Raw genomic sequence first — 20,362 nt, 5'->3', positions numbered from 1 at the left:
CCAGAAATCTCAGCAAATATTTTTTCACCCAAACTGGATGATACTTTCAGGTAATGATCAGTACACTAAGGCGACTTGGTTCCCCAAATTTCGTTCTTCTATGTTGAAGCGTTCATTTCCAGTAACAGTTTGAATTTTTAGGTTTCACTCTGTTTTCTCCTATATTGATAGATGTATTTGGAACTCTAAATCCAACACGGTTTGTGCTAGCTTCTTGAAACTTGACACAACAAAGTAGTTTCACGTTCTATCTCTACGTTTTGTTTCCTCTTGATGTTGCCCTAGGCAGTGACTGGCGAGAAACACTTTCATGGGAAGGGGTTGCCAAGCTTCCAAAAATTACGAATCTCCAGAAATCTCAGCAAATATTTTTTCACCCAAACTGGATGATACTTTCAGGTAATGATCAGTACACTAAGGCGACTTGGTTCCCCAAATTTCATTCTTCTATGTTGAAGCGTTCATTTCCAGTAACAGTTTGAATTTTTAGGTTTCACTCTGTTTTCTCCTATATTGATAGATGTATTTGGAACTCTAAATCCAACATGGTTTGTGCTAGCTTCTTGAAACTTGACACAACAAAGTAGTTTCACATTCTATCTCTACGTTTTGTTTCCTCTTGATGTAGCCCTAAGCAGTGACTGGCGAGAAACACTTTCATGGGAAGGGGTTGCCAAGCTTCCAAAAATTAAGAATCTCCAGAAATCTCAGCAAATATTTTTTCACCCAAACTGGATGATACTTTCAGGTAATGATCAGTACACTAAGGCGACTTGGTTCCCCAAATTTCGTTCTTCTATGTTGAAGTGTTCATTTCCAGTACCAGTTTGAATTTTTAGGTTTCACTCTGTTTTCTCCTATATTGATAGATGTATTTGGAACTCTAAATCCAACACGGTTTGTGCTAGCTTCTTGAAACTTGACAGAACAAAGTAGTTTCACGTTCTATCTCTACGTTTTGTTTCCTCTTGATGTTGCCCTAGGCAGTGACTGGCGAGAAACACTTTCATGGGAAGGGGTTGCCAAGCTTCCAAAAATTACGAATCTCCAGAAATCTCAGCAAATATTTTTTCACCCAAACTGGATGATACTTTCAGGTAATGATCAGTACACTAAGGCGACTTGGTTCCCCAAATTTCGTTCTTCTATGTTGAAGCGTTCATTTCCAGTAACAGTTTGAATTTTTAGGTTTCACTCTGTTTTCTCCTATATTGATAGATGTATTTGGAACTCTAAATCCAACACGGTTTGTTCTAGCTTCTTGAAACTTGACACAACAAAGTAGTTTCACGTTCTATCTCTACGTTTTGTTTCCTCTTGATGTTGCCCTAAGCAGTGACTGGCGAGTAACACTTTCATGGGAAGGGGTTGCCAAGCTTCCAAAAATTACGAATCTCCAGAAATCTCAGCAAATATTTTTTTCACCCAAACTGGATGATACTTTCAGGTAATGATCAGTACACTAAGACGACTTGGTTCCCCAAATTTCGTTCTTCTATGTTGAAGTGTTCATTTCCAGTACCAGTTTGAATTTTTAGGTTTCACTCTGTTTTCTCCTATATTGATAGATGTATTTGGAACTCTAAATCCAACACGGTTTGTGCTAGCTTCTTGAAACTTGACACAACAAAGTAGTTTCACGTTCTATCTCTACGTTTTGTTTCCTCTTGATGTTGCCCTAGGCAGTGACTGGCGAGAAACACTTTCATGGGAAGGGGTTGCCAAGCTTCCAAAAATTACGAATCTCCAGAAATCTCAGCAAATATTTTTTCACCCAAACTGGATGATACTTTCAGGTAATGATCAGTACACTAAGGCGACTTGGTTCCCCAAATTTCATTCTTCTATGTTGAAGCGTTCATTTCCAGTAACAGTTTGAATTTTTAGGTTTCACTCTGTTTTCTCCTATATTGATAGATGTATTTGGAACTCTAAATCCAACATGGTTTGTGCTAGCTTCTTGAAACTTGACACAACAAAGTAGTTTCACATTCTATCTCTACGTTTTGTTTCCTCTTGATGTAGCCCTAAGCAGAGACTGGCGAGAAACACTTTCATGGGAAGGGGTTGCCAAGCTTCCAAAAATTACGAATCTCCAGAAATCTCAGCAAATATTTTTTCACCCAAACTGGATGATACTTTCAGGTAATGATCAGTACACTAAGGCGACTTGGTTCCCCAAATTTCGTTCTTCTATGTTGAAGTGTTCATTTCCAGTAACAGTTTGAATTTTTAGGTTTCACTCTGTTTTCTCCTATATTGATAGATGTATTTGGAACTCTAAATCCAACACGGTTTGTGCTAGCTTCTTGAAACTTGACACAAGAAAGTAGTTTCACGTTCTATCTCTACGTTTTGTTTCCTCTTGATGTTGCCCTAGGCAGTGACTGGCGAGAAACACTTTCATGGGAAGGGGTTGCCAAGCTTCCAAAAATTACGAATCTCCAGAAATCTCAGCAAATATTTTTTCACCCAAACTGGATGATACTTTCAGGTAATGATCAGTACACTAAGGCGACTTGGTTCCCCAAATTTCATTCTTCTATGTTGAAGCGTTCATTTCCAGTAACAGTTTGAATTTTTAGGTTTCACTCTGTTTTCTCCTATATTGATAGATGTATTTGGAACTCTAAATCCAACATGGTTTGTGCTAGCTTCTTGAAACTTGACACAACAAAGTAGTTTCACATTCTATCTCTACGTTTTGTTTCCTCTTGATGTAGCCCTAAGCAGTGACTGGCGAGAAACACTTTCATGGGAAGGGGTTGCCAAGCTTCCAAAAATTACGAATCTCCAGAAATCTCAGCAAATATTTTTTCACCCAAACTGGATGATACTTTCAGGTAATGATCAGTACACTAAGGCGACTTGGTTCCCCAAATTTCGTTCTTCTATGTTGAAGCGTTCATTTCCAGTAACAGTTTGAATTTTTAGGTTTCACTCTGTTTTCTCCTATATTGATAGATGTATTTGGAACTCTAAATCCAACACGGTTTGTTCTAGCTTCTTGAAACTTGACACAACAAAGTAGTTTCACGTTCTATCTCTACGTTTTGTTTCCTCTTGATGTTGCCCTAAGCAGTGACTGGCGAGTAACACTTTCATGGGAAGGGGTTGCCAAGCTTCCAAAAATTACGAATCTCCAGAAATCTCAGCAAATATTTTTTTCACCCAAACTGGATGATACTTTCAGGTAATGATCAGTACACTAAGACGACTTGGTTCCCCAAATTTCGTTCTTCTGTGTTGAAGCGTTCATTTCCAGTAACAGTTTGAATTTTTAGGTTTCACTCTGTTTTCTCCTATATTGATAGATGTATTTGGAACTCTAAATCCAACACGGTTTTGCTAGCTTCTTGAAACTTGACACAACAAAGTAGTTTCACGTTCTATCTCTACGTTTTGTTTCCTCTTCATGTAGCCCTAAGCAGTGACTGGCGAGATACACTTTCATGGGAAGGGTTTGCCAAGTCTCCAAAAATTACGAATCTCCAGAAATCTCAGCAAATATTTTTTCACCCAAACTGGATGATACTTTCAGGTAATGATCAGTACACTAAGGCGACTTGGTTCCCCAAATTTCGTTCTTCTATGTTGAAGCGTTCATTTCCAGTAACAGTTTGAATTTTTAGGTTTCACTCTGTTTTCTCCTATATTGATAGATGTATTTGGAACTCTAAATCCAACACGGTTTGTGCTAGCTTCTTGAAACTTGACACAACAAAGTAGTTTCACGTTCTATCTCTACGTTTTGTTTCCTCTTGATGTTGCCCTAGGCAGTGACTGGCGAGAAACACTTTCATGGGAAGGGGTTGCCAAGCTTCCAAAAATTACGAATCTCCAGAAATCTCAGCAAATATATTTTCACCCAAACTGGATGATACTTTCAGGTAATGATCAGTACACTAAGGCGACTTGGTTCCCCAAATTTCATTCTTCTATGTTGAAGCGTTCATTTCCAGTAACAGTTTGAATTTTTAGGTTTCACTCTGTTTTCTCCTATATTGATAGATGTATTTGGAACTCTAAATCCAACATGGTTTGTGCTAGCTTCTTGAAACTTGACACAACAAAGTAGTTTCACATTCTATCTCTACGTTTTGTTTCCTCTTGATGTAGCCCTAAGCAGTGACTGGCGAGAAACACTTTCATGGGAAGGGGTTGCCAAGCTTCCAAAAATTACGAATCTCCAGAAATCTCAGCAAATATTTTTTCACCCAAACTGGATGATACTTTCAGGTAATGATCAGTACACTAAGGCGACTTGGTTCCCCAAATTTCGTTCTTCTATGTTGAAGTGTTCATTTCCAGTACCAGTTTGAATTTTTAGGTTTCACTCTGTTTTCTCCTATATTGATAGATGTATTTGGAACTCTAAATCCAACACGGTTTGTGCTAGCTTCTTGAAACTTGACACAACAAAGTAGTTTCACGTTCTATCTCTACGTTTTGTTTCCTCTTGATGTTGCCCTAGGCAGTGACTGGCGAGAAACACTTTCATGGGAAGGGGTTGCCAAGCTTCCAAAAATTACGAATCTCCAGAAATCTCAGCAAATATTTTTTCACCCAAACTGGATGATACTTTCAGGTAATGATCAGTACACTAAGGCGACTTGGTTCCCCAAATTTCGTTCTTCTATGTTGAAGCGTTCATTTCCAGTAACAGTTTGAATTTTTAGGTTTCACTCTGTTTTCTCCTATATTGATAGATGTATTTGGAACTCTAAATCCAACACGGTTTGTTCTAGCTTCTTGAAACTTGACACAACAAAGTAGTTTCACGTTCTATCTCTACGTTTTGTTTCCTCTTGATGTTGCCCTAAGCAGTGACTGGCGAGTAACACTTTCATGGGAAGGGGTTGCCAAGCTTCCAAAAATTACGAATCTCCAGAAATCTCAGCAAATATTTTTTTCACCCAAACTGGATGATACTTTCAGGTAATGATCAGTACACTAAGACGACTTGGTTCCCCAAATTTCGTTCTTCTATGTTGAAGTGTTCATTTCCAGTACCAGTTTGAATTTTTAGGTTTCACTCTGTTTTCTCCTATATTGATAGATGTATTTGGAACTCTAAATCCAACACGGTTTGTGCTAGCTTCTTGAAACTTGACACAACAAAGTAGTTTCACGTTCTATCTCTACGTTTTGTTTCCTCTTGATGTTGCCCTAGGCAGTGACTGGCGAGAAACACTTTCATGGGAAGGGGTTGCCAAGCTTCCAAAAATTACGAATCTCCAGAAATCTCAGCAAATATTTTTTCACCCAAACTGGATGATACTTTCAGGTAATGATCAGTACACTAAGGCGACTTGGTTCCCCAAATTTCATTCTTCTATGTTGAAGCGTTCATTTCCAGTAACAGTTTGAATTTTTAGGTTTCACTCTGTTTTCTCCTATATTGATAGATGTATTTGGAACTCTAAATCCAACATGGTTTGTGCTAGCTTCTTGAAACTTGACACAACAAAGTAGTTTCACATTCTATCTCTACGTTTTGTTTCCTCTTGATGTAGCCCTAAGCAGTGACTGGCGAGAAACACTTTCATGGGAAGGGGTTGCCAAGCTTCCAAAAATTACGAATCTCCAGAAATCTCAGCAAATATTTTTTCACCCAAACTGGATGATACTTTCAGGTAATGATCAGTACACTAAGGCGACTTGGTTCCCCAAATTTCGTTCTTCTATGTTGAAGCGTTCATTTCCAGTAACAGTTTGAATTTTTAGGTTTCACTCTGTTTTCTCCTATATTGATAGATGTATTTGGAACTCTAAATCCAACACGGTTTGTTCTAGCTTCTTGAAACTTGACACAACAAAGTAGTTTCACGTTCTATCTCTACGTTTTGTTTCCTCTTGATGTTGCCCTAAGCAGTGACTGGCGAGTAACACTTTCATGGGAAGGGGTTGCCAAGCTTCCAAAAATTACGAATCTCCAAAAATCTCAGCAAATATTTTTTTCACCCAAACTGGATGATACTTTCAGGTAATGATCAGTACACTAAGACGACTTGGTTCCCCAAATTTCGTTCTTCTATGTTGAAGTGTTCATTTCCAGTACCAGTTTGAATTTTTAGGTTTCACTCTGTTTTCTCCTATATTGATAGATGTATTTGGAACTCTAAATCCAACACGGTTTGTGCTAGCTTCTTGAAACGTGACACAACAATGTAGTTTCACGTTCTATCTCTACGTTTTGTTTCCTCTTGATGTTGCCCTAGGCAGTGACTGGCGAGAAACACTTTCATGGGAAGGGGTTGCCAAGCTTCCAAAAATTACGAATCTCCAGAAATCTCAGCAAATATTTTTTCACCCAAACTGGATGATACTTTCAGGTAATGATCAGTACACTAAGGCGACTTGGTTCCCCAAATTTCATTCTTCTATGTTGAAGCGTTCATTTCCAGTAACAGTTTGAATTTTTAGGTTTCACTCTGTTTTCTCCTATATTGATAGATGTATTTGGAACTCTAAATCCAACATGGTTTGTGCTAGCTTCTTGAAACTTGACACAACAAAGTAGTTTCACATTCTATCTCTACGTTTTGTTTCCTCTTGATGTAGCCCTAAGCAGTGACTGGCGAGAAACACTTTCATGGGAAGGGGTTGCCAAGCTTCCAAAAATTACGAATCTCCAGAAATCTCAGCAAATATTTTTTCACCCAAACTGGATGATACTTTCAGGTAATGATCAGTACACTAAGGCGACTTGGTTCCCCAAATTTCGTTCTTCTATGTTGAAGCGTTCATTTCCAGTAACAGTTTGAATTTTTAGGTTTCACTCTGTTTTCTCCTATATTGATAGATGTATTTGGAACTCTAAATCCAACACGGTTTGTTCTAGCTTCTTGAAACTTGACACAACAAAGTAGTTTCACGTTCTATCTCTACGTTTTGTTTCCTCTTGATGTTGCCCTAAGCAGTGACTGGCGAGTAACACTTTCATGGGAAGGGGTTGCCAAGCTTCCAAAAATTACGAATCTCCAGAAATCTCAGCAAATATTTTTTTCACCCAAACTGGATGATACTTTCAGGTAATGATCAGTACACTAAGACGACTTGGTTCCCCAAATTTCGTTCTTCTGTGTTGAAGCGTTCATTTCCAGTAACAGTTTGAATTTTTAGGTTTCACTCTGTTTTCTCCTATATTGATAGATGTATTTGGAACTCTAAATCCAACACGGTTTTGCTAGCTTCTTGAAACTTGACACAACAAAGTAGTTTCACGTTCTATCTCTACGTTTTGTTTCCTCTTCATGTAGCCCTAAGCAGTGACTGGCGAGAAACACTTTCATGGGAAGGGTTTGCCAAGTCTCCAAAAATTACGAATCTCCAGAAATCTCAGCAAATATTTTTTCACCCAAACTGGATGATACTTTCAGGTAATGATCAGTACACTAAGGAGACTTGGTTCCCCAAATTTCGTTCTTCTATGTTGAAGTGTTCATTTCCAGTACCAGTTTGAATTTTTAGGTTTCACTCTGTTTTCTCCTATATTGATAGATGTATTTGGAACTCTAAATCCAACACGGTTTGTGCTAGCTTCTTGAAACTTGACACAACAAAGTAGTTTCACGTTCTATCTCTACGTTTTGTTTCCTCTTGATGTTGCCCTAGGCAGTGACTGGCGAGAAACACTTTCATGGGAAGGGGTTGCCAAGCTTCCAAAAATTACGAATCTCCAGAAATCTCAGCAAATATTTTTTCACCCAAACTGGATGATACTTTCAGGTAATGATCAGTACACTAAGGCGACTTGGTTCCCCAAATTTCGTTCTTCTATGTTGAAGCGTTCATTTCCAGTAACAGTTTGAATTTTTAGGTTTCACTCTGTTTTCTCCTATATTGATAGATGTATTTGGAACTCTAAATCCAACACGGTTTGTGCTAGCTTCTTGAAACTTGACACAACAAAGTAGTTTCACGTTCTATCTCTACGTTTTGTTTCCTCTTGATGTAGCCCTAAGCAGTGACTGGCGAGAAACACTTTCATGGGAAGGGTTTGCCAAGTCTCCAAAAATTACGAATCTCCAGAAATCTCAGCAAATATTTTTTCACCCAAACTGGATGATACTTTCAGGTAATGATCAGTACACTAAGGCGACTTGGTTCCCCAAATTTCATTCTTCTATGTTGAAGCGTTCATTTCCAGTAACAGTTTGAATTTTTAGGTTTCACTCTCTTTTCTCCTATATTGATAGATATATTTGGAACTCTGAATCCAACACGGTTTGTGCTAGCTTCTTGAAAGTTGACAAAACAAAGTAGTTTCACGTTCTATCTCTACGTTTTGTTTCCTCTTGTTGTAGCCCTAAGCAGTGACTGGCGAGAAACACTTTCATGGGAAGGGGTTGCCAAGCTTCCAAAAATTACGAATCTCCAGAAATCTCAGCAAATATTATTTCACCCAAACTGGATGATACTTTCAGGTAATGATCAGTACACTAAGGCGACTTGGTTCCCCAAATTTTGTTCTTCTATGTTGAAGCGTTCATTTCCAGTAACAGTTTGAATTTTTAGGTTTCACTCTGTTTTCTCCTATATTGATAGATGTATTGGAACTCTAAATCCAACACGATTTCTGGTAGCTTCTTGAAGCTTGACACAACAAAGTAGTTTCACATTCTATCTCTACGTTTTGTTTCCTCTTGATGTAGCCCTAAGCAGTGACTGGCGAGAAACACTTTCATGGGAAGGGTTTGCCAAGTCTCCAAAAATTACGAATCTCCAGAAATCTCAGCAAATATTTTTTCACCCAAACTGGATGATACTTTCAGGTAATGATCAGTACACTAAGGCGACTTGGTTCCCCAAATTTCATTCTTCTATGTTGAAGCGTTCATTTCCAGTAACAGTTTGAATTTTTAGGTTTCACTCTGTTTTCTCCTATATTGATAGATGTATTTGGAACTCTAAATCCAACACGGTTTGTTCTAGCTTCTTGAAACTTGACACAACAAAGTAGTTTCACGTTCTATCTCTACGTTTTGTTTCCTCTTGATGTTGCCCTAAGCAGTGACTGGCGAGAAACACTTTCATGGGAAGGGGTTGCCAAGCTTCCAAAAATTACGAATCTCCAGAAATCTCAGCAAATATTTTTTCACCCAAACTGGATGATACTTTCAGGTAATGATCAGTACACTAAGGCGACTTGGTTCCCCAAATTTCGTTCTTCTATGTTGAAGCGTTCATTTCCAGTAACAGTTTGAATTTTTAGGTTTCACTCTGTTTTCTCCTATATTGATAGATGTATTTGGAACTCTAAATCCAACACGGTTTGTTCTAGCTTCTTGAAACTTGACACAACAAAGTAGTTTCACGTTCTATCTCTACGTTTTGTTTCCTCTTGATGTTGCCCTAAGCAGTGACTGGCGAGTAACACTTTCATGGGAAGGGGTTGCCAAGCTTCCAAAAATTACGAATCTCCAGAAATCTCAGCAAATATTTTTTTCACCCAAACTGGATGATACTTTCAGGTAATGATCAGTACACTAAGACGACTTGGTTCCCCAAATTTCGTTCTTCTATGTTGAAGTGTTCATTTCCAGTACCAGTTTGAATTTTTAGGTTTCACTCTGTTTTCTCCTATATTGATAGATGTATTTGGAACTCTAAATCCAACACGGTTTGTGCTAGCTTCTTGAAACTTGACACAACAATGTAGTTTCACGTTCTTTCTCTACGTTTTGTTTCCTCTTGATGTTGCCCTAGGCAGTGACTGGCGAGAAACACTTTCATGGGAAGGGGTTGCCAAGCTTCCAAAAATTACGAATCTCCAGAAATCTCAGCAAATATTTTTTCACCCAAACTGGATGATACTTTCAGGTAATGATCAGTACACTAAGGCGACTTGGTTCCCCAAATTTCGTTCTTCTATGTTGAAGCGTTCATTTCCAGTAACAGTTTGAATTTTTAGGTTTCACTCTGTTTTCTCCTATATTGATAGATGTATTTGGAACGCTAAATCCAAAACGGTTTGTGCTAGCTTCTTGAAACTTGACACAGCAAAGTAGTTTCACGTTCTATCTCTACGTTTTGTTTCCTCTTGATGTAGCCCTAAGCAGTGACTGGCGAGAAACACTTTCATGGGAAGGGTTTGCCAAGTCTCCAAAAATTACGAATCTCCAGAAATCTCAGCAAATATTTTTTCACCCAAACTGGATGATACTTTCAGGTAATGATCAGTACACTAAGGCGACTTGGTTCCCCAAATTTCATTCTTCTATGTTGAAGCGTTCATTTCCAGTAACAGTTTGAATTTTTAGGTTTCACTCTGTTTTCTCCTATATTGATAGATGTATTTGGAACGCTAAATCCAAAACGGTTTGTGCTAGCTTCTTGAAACTTGACACAACAAAGTAGTTTCACATTCTATCTCTACGTTTTGTTTCCTCTTGATGAAGCCCTAAGCAGTGACTGGCGAGAAACACTTTCATGGGAAGGGGTTGCCAAGCTTCCAAAAATTACGAATCTCCAGAAATCTCAGCAAATATTTTTTCACCCAAACTGGATGATACTTTCAGGTAATGATCAGTACACTAAGGCGACTTGGTTCCCCAAATTTCGTTCTTCTATGTTGAAGCGTTCATTTCCAGTAACAGTTTGAATTTTTAGGTTTCACTCTGTTTTCTCCTATATTGATAGATGTATTTGGAACTCTAAATCCAACACGGTTTGTTCTAGCTTCTTGAAACTTGACACAACAAAGTAGTTTCACGTTCTATCTCTACGTTTTGTTTCCTCTTGATGTTGCCCTAAGCAGTGACTGGCGAGTAACACTTTCATGGGAAGGGGTTGCCAAGCTTCCAAAAATTACGAATCTCCAGAAATCTCAGCAAATATTTTTTTCACCCAAACTGGATGATACTTTCAGGTAATGATCAGTACACTAAGACGACTTGGTTCCCCAAATTTCGTTCTTCTGTGTTGAAGCGTTCATTTCCAGTAACAGTTTGAATTTTTAGGTTTCACTCTGTTTTCTCCTATATTGATAGATGTATTTGGAACTCTAAATCCAACACGGTTTTGCTAGCTTCTTGAAACTTGACACAACAAAGTAGTTTCACGTTCTATCTCTACGTTTTGTTTCCTCTTCATGTAGCCCTAAGCAGTGACTGGCGAGATACACTTTCATGGGAAGGGTTTGCCAAGTCTCCAAAAATTACGAATCTCCAGAAATCTCAGCAAATATTTTTTCACCCAAACTGGATGATACTTTCAGGTAATGATCAGTACACTAAGGCGACTTGGTTCCCCAAATTTCATTCTTCTATGTTGAAGCGTTCATTTCCAGTAACAGTTTGAATTTTTAGGTTTCACTCTCTTTTCTCCTATATTGATAGATGTATTTGGAACGCTAAATCCAAAACGGTTTGTGCTAGCTTCTTGAAACTTGACACAGCAAAGTAGTTTCACGTTCTATCTCTACGTTTTGTTTCCTCTTGATGTAGCCCTAAGCAGTGACTGGCGAGAAACACTTTCATGGGAAGGGTTTGCCAAGTCTCCAAAAATTACGAATCTCCAGAAATCTCAGCAAATATTTTTTCACCCAAACTGGATGATACTTTCAGGTAATGATCAGTACACTAAGGCGACTTGGTTCCCCAAATTTCATTCTTCTATGTTGAAGCGTTCATTTCCAGTAACAGTTTGAATTTTTAGGTTTCACTCTGTTTTCTCCTATATTGATAGATGTATTTGGAACTCTAAATCCAACATGGTTTGTGCTAGCTTCTTGAAACTTGACACAACAAAGTAGTTTCACATTCTATCTCTACGTTTTGTTTCCTCTTGATGTAGCCCTAAGCAGTGACTGGCGAGAAACACTTTCATGGGAAGGGGTTGCCAAGCTTCCAAAAATTACGAATCTCCAGAAATCTCAGCAAATATTTTTTCACCCAAACTGGATGATACTTTCAGGTAATGATCAGTACACTAAGGCGACTTGGTTCCCCAAATTTCGTTCTTCTATGTTGAAGCGTTCATTTCCAGTAACAGTTTGAATTTTTAGGTTTCACTCTGTTTTCTCCTATATTGATAGATGTATTTGGAACTCTAAATCCAACACGGTTTGTTCTAGCTTCTTGAAACTTGACACAACAAAGTAGTTTCACGTTCTATCTCTACGTTTTGTTTCCTCTTGATGTTGCCCTAAGCAGTGACTGGCGAGTAACACTTTCATGGGAAGGGGTTGCCAAGCTTCCAAAAATTACGAATCTCCAGAAATCTCAGCAAATATTTTTTTCACCCAAACTGGATGATACTTTCAGGTAATGATCAGTACACTAAGACGACTTGGTTCCCCAAATTTCGTTCTTCTATGTTGAAGTGTTCATTTCCAGTACCAGTTTGAATTTTTAGGTTTCACTCTGTTTTCTCCTATATTGATAGATGTATTTGGAACTCTAAATCCAACACGGTTTGTGCTAGCTTCTTGAAACTTGACACAACAATGTAGTTTCACGTTCTATCTCTACGTTTTGTTTCCTCTTGATGTTGCCCTAGGCAGTGACTGGCGAGAAACACTTTCATGGGAAGGGGTTGCCAAGCTTCCAAAAATTACGAATCTCCAGAAATCTCAGCAAATATTTTTTCACCCAAACTGGATGATACTTTCAGGTAATGATCAGTACACTAAGGCGACTTGGTTCCCCAAATTTCGTTCTTCTATGTTGAAGCGTTCATTTCCAGTAACAGTTTGAATTTTTAGGTTTCACTCTGTTTTCTCCTATATTGATAGATGTATTTGGAACGCTAAATCCAAAACGGTTTGTGCTAGCTTCTTGAAACTTGACACAGCAAAGTAGTTTCACGTTCTATCTCTACGTTTTGTTTCCTCTTGATGTAGCCCTAAGCAGTGACTGGCGAGAAACACTTTCATGGGAAGGGTTTGCCAAGTCTCCAAAAATTACGAATCTCCAGAAATCTCAGCAAATATTTTTTCACCCAAACTGGATGATACTTTCAGGTAATGATCAGTACACTAAGGCGACTTGGTTCCCCAAATTTCATTCTTCTATGTTGAAGCGTTCATTTCCAGTAACAGTTTGAATTTTTAGGTTTCACTCTGTTTTCTCCTATATTGATAGATGTATTTGGAACGCTAAATCCAAAACGGTTTGTGCTAGCTTCTTGAAACTTGACACAACAAAGTAGTTTCACATTCTATCTCTACGTTTTGTTTCCTCTTGATGTAGCCCTAAGCAGTGACTGGCGAGAAACACTTTCATGGGAAGGGGTTGCCAAGCTTCCAAAAATTACGAATCTCCAGAAATCTCAGCAAATATTTTTTCACCCAAACTGGATGATACTTTCAGGTAATGATCAGTACACTAAGGCGACTTGGTTCCCCAAATTTCGTTCTTCTATGTTGAAGCGTTCATTTCCAGTAACAGTTTGAATTTGTAGGTTTCACTCTGTTTTCTCCTATATTGATAGATGTATTTGGAACTCTAAATCCAACACGGTTTGTTCTAGCTTCTTGAAACTTGACACAACAAAGTAGTTTCACGTTCTATCTCTACGTTTTGTTTCCTCTTGATGTTGCCCTAAGCAGTGACTGGCGAGTAACACTTTCATGGGAAGGGGTTGCCAAGCTTCCAAAAATTACGAATCTCCAGAAATCTCAGCAAATATTTTTTTCACCCAAACTGGATGATACTTTCAGGTAATGATCAGTACACTAAGACGACTTGGTTCCCCAAATTTCGTTCTTCTGTGTTGAAGCGTTCATTTCCAGTAACAGTTTGAATTTTTAGGTTTCACTCTGTTTTCTCCTATATTGATAGATGTATTTGGAACTCTAAATCCAACACGGTTTTGCTAGCTTCTTGAAACTTGACACAACAAAGTAGTTTCACGTTCTATCTCTACGTTTTGTTTCCTCTTCATGTAGCCCTAAGCAGTGACTGGCGAGATACACTTTCATGGGAAGGGTTTGCCAAGTCTCCAAAAATTACGAATCTCCAGAAATCTCAGCAAATATTTTTTCACCCAAACTGGATGATACTTTCAGGTAATGATCAGTACACTAAGGCGACTTGGTTCCCCAAATTTCGTTCTTCTATGTTGAAGCGTTCATTTCCAGTAACAGTTTGAATTTTTAGGTTTCACTCTGTTTTCTCCTATATTGATAGATGTATTTGGAACTCTAAATCCAACACGGTTTGTGCTAGCTTCTTGAAACTTGACACAACAAAGTAGTTTCACGTTCTATCTCTACGTTTTGTTTCCTCTTGATGTTGCCCTAGGCAGTGACTGGCGAGAAACACTTTCATGGGAAGGGGTTGCCAAGCTTCCAAAAATTACGAATCTCCAGAAATCTCAGCAAATATTTTTTCACCCAAACTGGATGATACTTTCAGGTAATGATCAGTACACTAAGGCGACTTGGTTCCCCAAATTTCATTCTTCTATGTTGAAGCGTTCATTTCCAGTAACAGTTTGAATTTTTAGGTTTCACTCTGTTTTCTCCTATATTGATAGATGTATTTGGAACTCTAAATCCAACATGGTTTGTGCTAGCTTCTTGAAACTTGACACAACAAAGTAGTTTCACATTCTATCTCTACGTTTTGTTTCCTCTTGATGTAGCCCTAAGCAGTGACTGGCGAGAAACACTTTCATGGGAAGGGGTTGCCAAGCTTCCAAAAATTACGAATCTCCAGAAATCTCAGCAAATATTTTTTCACCCAAACTGGATGATACTTTCAGGTAATGATCAGTACACTAAGGCGACTTGGTTCCCCAAATTTCGTTCTTCTATGTTGAAGCGTTCATTTCCAGTAACAGTTTGAATTTTTAGGTTTCACTCTGTTTTCTCCTATATTGATAGATGTATTTGGAACTCTAAATCCAACACGGTTTGTTCTAGCTTCTTGAAACTTGACACAACAAAGTAGTTTCACGTTCTATCTCTACGTTTTGTTTCCTCTTGATGTTGCCCTAAGCAGTGACTGGCGAGTAACACTTTCATGGGAAGGGGTTGCCAAGCTTCCAAAAATTACGAATCTCCAGAAATCTCAGGAAATATTTTTTTCACCCAAACTGGATGATACTTTCAGGTAATGATCAGTACACTAAGACGACTTGGTTCCCCAAATTTCGTTCTTCTGTGTTGAAGCGTTCATTTCCAGTAACAGTTTGAATTTTTAGGTTTCACTCTGTTTTCTCCTATATTGATAGATGTATTTGGAACTCTAAATCCAACACGGTTTTGCTAGCTTCTTGAAACTTGACACAACAAAGTAGTTTCACGTTCTATCTCTACGTTTTGTTTCCTCTTCATGTAGCCCTAAGCAGTGACTGGCGAGATACACTTTCATGGGAAGGGTTTGCCAAGTCTCCAAAAATTACGAATCTCCAGAAATCTCAGCAAATATTTTTTCACCCAAACTGGATGATACTTTCAGGTAATGATCAGTACACTAAGGCGACTTGGTTCCCCAAATTTCGTTCTTCTATGTTGAAGCGTTCATTTCCAGTAACAGTTTGAATTTTTAGGTTTCACTCTGTTTTCTCCTATATTGATAGATGTATTTGGAACTCTAAATCCAACACGGTTTGTGCTAGCTTCTTGAAACTTGACACAACAAAGTAGTTTCACGTTCTATCTCTACGTTTTGTTTCCTCTTGATGTTGCCCTAGGCAGTGACTGGCGAGAAACACTTTCATGGGAAGGGGTTGCCAAGCTTCCAAAAATTACGAATCTCCAGAAATCTCAGCAAATATTTTTTCACCCAAACTGGATGATACTTTCAGGTAATGATCAGTACACTAAGGCGACTTGGTTCCCCAAATTTCATTCTTCTATGTTGAAGCGTTCATTTCCAGTAACAGTTTGAATTTTTAGGTTTCACTCTGTTTTCTCCTATATTGATAGATGTATTTGGAACTCTAAATCCAACATGGTTTGTGCTAGCTTCTTGAAACTTGACACAACAAAGTAGTTTCACATTCTATCTCTACGTTTTGTTTCTTCTTGATGTAGCCCTAAGCAGTGACTGGCGAGAAACACTTTCATGGGAAGGGGTTGCCAAGCTTCCAAAAATTACGAATCTCCAGAAATCTCAGCAAATATTTTTTCACCCAAACTGGATGATACTTTCAGGTAATGATCAGTACACTAAGGCGACTTGGTTCCCCAAATTTCGTTCTTCTATGTTGAAGCGTTCATTTCCAGTAACAGTTTGAATTTTTAGGTTTCACTCTGTTTTCTCCTATATTGATAGATGTATTTGGAACTCTAAATCCAACACGGTTTGTTCTAGCTTCTTGAAACTTGACACAACAAAGTAGTTTCACGTTCTATCTCTACGTTTTGTTTCCTCTTGATGTTGCCCTAAGCAGTGACTGGCGAGTAACACTTTCATGGGAAGGGGTTGCCAAGCTTCCAAAAATTACGAATCTCCAGAAATCTCAGCAAATATTTCTTTCACCCAAACTGGATGATACTTTCAGGTAATGATCAGTACACTAAGACGACTTGGTTCCCCAAATTTCGTTCTTCTATGTTGAAGTGTTCATTTCCAGTACCAGTTTGAATTTTTAGGTTTCACTCTGTTTTCTCCTATATTGATAGATGTATTTGGAACTCTAAATCCAACACGGTTTGTGCTAGCTTCTTGAAACTTGACACAACAATGTAGTTTCACGTTCTATCTCTACGTTTTGTTTCCTCTTGATGTTGCCCTAGGCAGTGACTGGCGAGAAACACTTTCATGGGAAGGGGTTGCCAAGCTTCCAAAAATTACGAATCTCCAGAAATCTCAGCAAATATTTTTTCACCCAAACTGGATGATACTTTCAGGTAATGATCAGTACACTAAGGCGACTTGGTTCCCCAAATTTCGTTCTTCTATGTTGAAGCGTTCATTTCCAGTAACAGTTTGAATTTTTAGGTTTCACTCTGTTTTCTCCTATATTGATAGATGTATTTGGAACGCTAAATCCAAAACGGTTTGTGCTAGCTTCTTGATACTTGACACAGCAAAGTAGTTTCACGTTCTATCTCTACGTTTTGTTTCCTCTTGATGTAGCCCTAAGCAGTGACTGGCGAGAAACACTTTCATGGGAAGGGTTTGCCAAGTCTCCAAAAATTACGAATCTCCAGAAATCTCAGCAAATATTTTTTCACCCAAACTGGATGATACTTTCAGGTAATGATCAGTACACTAAGGCGACTTGGTTCCCCAAATTTCATTCTTCTATGTTGAAGCGTTCATTTCCAGTAACAGTTTGAATTTTTAGGTTTCACTCTGTTTTCTCCTATATTGATAGATGTATTTGGAACTCTAAATCCAACATGGTTTGTGCTAGCTTCTTGAAACTTGACACAACAAAGTAGTTTCACATTCTATCTCTACGTTTTGTTTCCTCTTGATGTAGCCCTAAGCAGTGACTGGCGAGAAACACTTTCATGGGAAGGGGTTGCCAAGCTTCCAAAAATTACGAATCTCCAGAAATCTCAGCAAATATTTTTTCACCCAAACTGGATGATACTTTCAGGTAATGATCAGTACACTAAGGCGACTTGGTTCCCCAAATTTCGTTCTTCTATGTTGAAGCGTTCATTTCCAGTAACAGTTTGAATTTTTAGGTTTCACTCTGTTTTCTCCTATATTGATAGATGTATTTGGAACTCTAAATCCAACACGGTTTGTTCTAGCTTCTTGAAACTTGACACAACAAAGTAGTTTCACGTTCTATCTCTACGTTTTGTTTCCTCTTGATGTTGCCCTAAGCAGTGACTGGCGAGTAACACTTTCATGGGAAGGGGTTGCCAAGCTTCCAAAAATTACGAATCTCCAGAAATCTCAGCAAATATTTTTTTCACCCAAACTGGATGATACTTTCAGGTAATGATCAGTACACTAAGACGACTTGGTTCCCCAAATTTCGTTCTTCTGTGTTGAAGCGTTCATTTCCAGTAACAGTTTGAATTTTTAGGTTTCACTCTGTTTTCTCCTATATTGATAGATGTATTTGGAACTCTAAATCCAACACGGTTTTGCTAGCTTCTTGAAACTTGACACAACAAAGTAGTTTCACGTTCTATCTCTACGTTTTGTTTCCTCTTCATGTAGCCCTAAGCAGTGACTGGCGAGATACACTTTCATGGGAAGGGTTTGCCAAGTCTCCAAAAATTACGAATCTCCAGAAATCTCAGCAAATATTTTTTCACCCAAACTGGATGATACTTTCAGGTAATGATCAGTACACTAAGGCGACTTGGTTCCCCAAATTTCGTTCTTCTATGTTGAAGCGTTCATTTCCAGTAACAGTTTGAATTTTTAGGTTTCACTCTGTTTTCTCCTATATTGATAGATGTATTTGGAACTCTAAATCCAACACGGTTTGTGCTAGCTTCTTGAAACTTGACACAACAAAGTAGTTTCACGTTCTATCTCTACGTTTTGTTTCCTCTTGATGTTGCCCTAGGCAGTGACTGGCGAGAAACACTTTCATGGGAAGGGGTTGCCAAGCTTCCAAAAATTACGAATCTCCAGAAATCTCAGCAAATATTTTTTCACCCAAACTGGATGATACTTTCAGGTAATGATCAGTACACTAAGGCGACTTGGTTCCCCAAATTTTGTTCTTCTATGTTGAAGCGTTCATTTCCAGTAACAGTTTGAATTTTTAGGTTTCACTCTGTTTTCTCCTATATTGATAGATGTATTGGAACTCTAAATCCAACACGATTTGTGGTAGCTTCTTGAAGCTTGACACAACAAAGTAGTTTCACATTCTATCTCTACGTTTTGTTTCCTCTTGATGTAGCCCTAAGCAGTGACTGGCGAGAAACACTTTCATGGGAAGGGTTTGCCAAGTCTCCAAAAATTACGAATCTCCAGAAATCTCAGCAAATATTTTTTCACCCAAACTGGATGATACTTTCAGGTAATGATCAGTACACTAAGGCGACTTGGTTCCCCAAATTTCATTCTTCTATGTTGAAGCGTTCATTTCCAGTAACAGTTTGAATTTTTAGGTTTCACTCTCTTTTCTCCTATATTGATAGATGTATTTGGAACGCTAAATCCAAAACGGTTTGTGCTAGCTTCTTGAAACTTGACACAGAAAAGTAGTTTCACGTTCTATCTCTACGTTTTGTTTCCTCTTGATGTAGCCCTAAGCAGTGACTGGCGAGAAACACTTTCATGGGAAGGGTTTGCCAAGTCTCCAAAAATTACGAATCTCCAGAAATCTCAGCAAATATTTTTTCACCCAAACTGGATGATACTTTCAGGTAATGATCAGTACACTAAGGCGACTTGGTTCCCCAAATTTCATTCTTCTATGTTGAAGCGTTCATTTCCAGTAACAGTTTGAATTTTTAGGTTTCACTCTGTTTTCTCCTATATTGATAGATGTATTTGGAACTCTAAATCCAACATGGTTTGTGCTAGCTTCTTGAAACTTGACACAACAAAGTAGTTTCACATTCTATCTCTACGTTTTGTTTCTTCTTGATGTAGCCCTAAGCAGTGACTGGCGAGAAACACTTTCATGGGAAGGGGTTGCCAAGCTTCCAAAAATTACGAATCTCCAGAAATCTCAGCAAATATTTTTTCACCCAAACTGGATGATACTTTCAGGTAATGATCAGTACACTAAGGCGACTTGGTTCCCCAAATTTCGTTCTTCTATGTTGAAGCGTTCATTTCCAGTAACAGTTTGAATTTTTAGGTTTCACTCTGTTTTCTCCTATATTGATAGATGTATTTGGAACTCTAAATCCAACACGGTTTGTTCTAGCTTCTTGAAACTTGACACAACAAAGTAGTTTCACGTTCTATCTCTACGTTTTGTTTCCTCTTGATGTTGCCCTAAGCAGTGACTGGCGAGTAACACTTTCATGGGAAGGGGTTGCCAAGCTTCCAAAAATTACGAATCTCCAGAAATCTCAGCAAATATTTTTTTCACCCAAACTGGATGATACTTTCAGGTAATGATCAGTACACTAAGACGACTTGGTTCCCCAAATTTCGTTCTTCTATGTTGAAGTGTTCATTTCCAGTACCAGTTTGAATTTTTAGGTTTCACTCTGTTTTCTCCTATATTGATAGATGTATTTGGAACTCTAAATCCAACACGGTTTGTGCTAGCTTCTTGAAACTTGACACAACAATGTAGTTTCACGTTCTATCTCTACGTTTTGTTTCCTCTTGATGTTGCCCTAGGCAGTGACTGGCGAGAAACACTTTCATGGGAAGGGGTTGCCAAGCTTCCAAAAATTACGAATCTCCAGAAATCTCAGCAAATATTTTTTCACCCAAACTGGATGATACTTTCAGGTAATGATCAGTACACTAAGGCGACTTGGTTCCCCAAATTTCGTTCTTCTATGTTGAAGCGTTCA

This window comes from Spermophilus citellus, assembly GCF_964194105.1.
Source record: "Spermophilus citellus genome assembly, chromosome: 2".
NCBI lineage: Eukaryota > Metazoa > Chordata > Mammalia > Rodentia > Sciuridae > Spermophilus > Spermophilus citellus.
Note: the sequence above shows the minus strand (reverse complement) of the source record.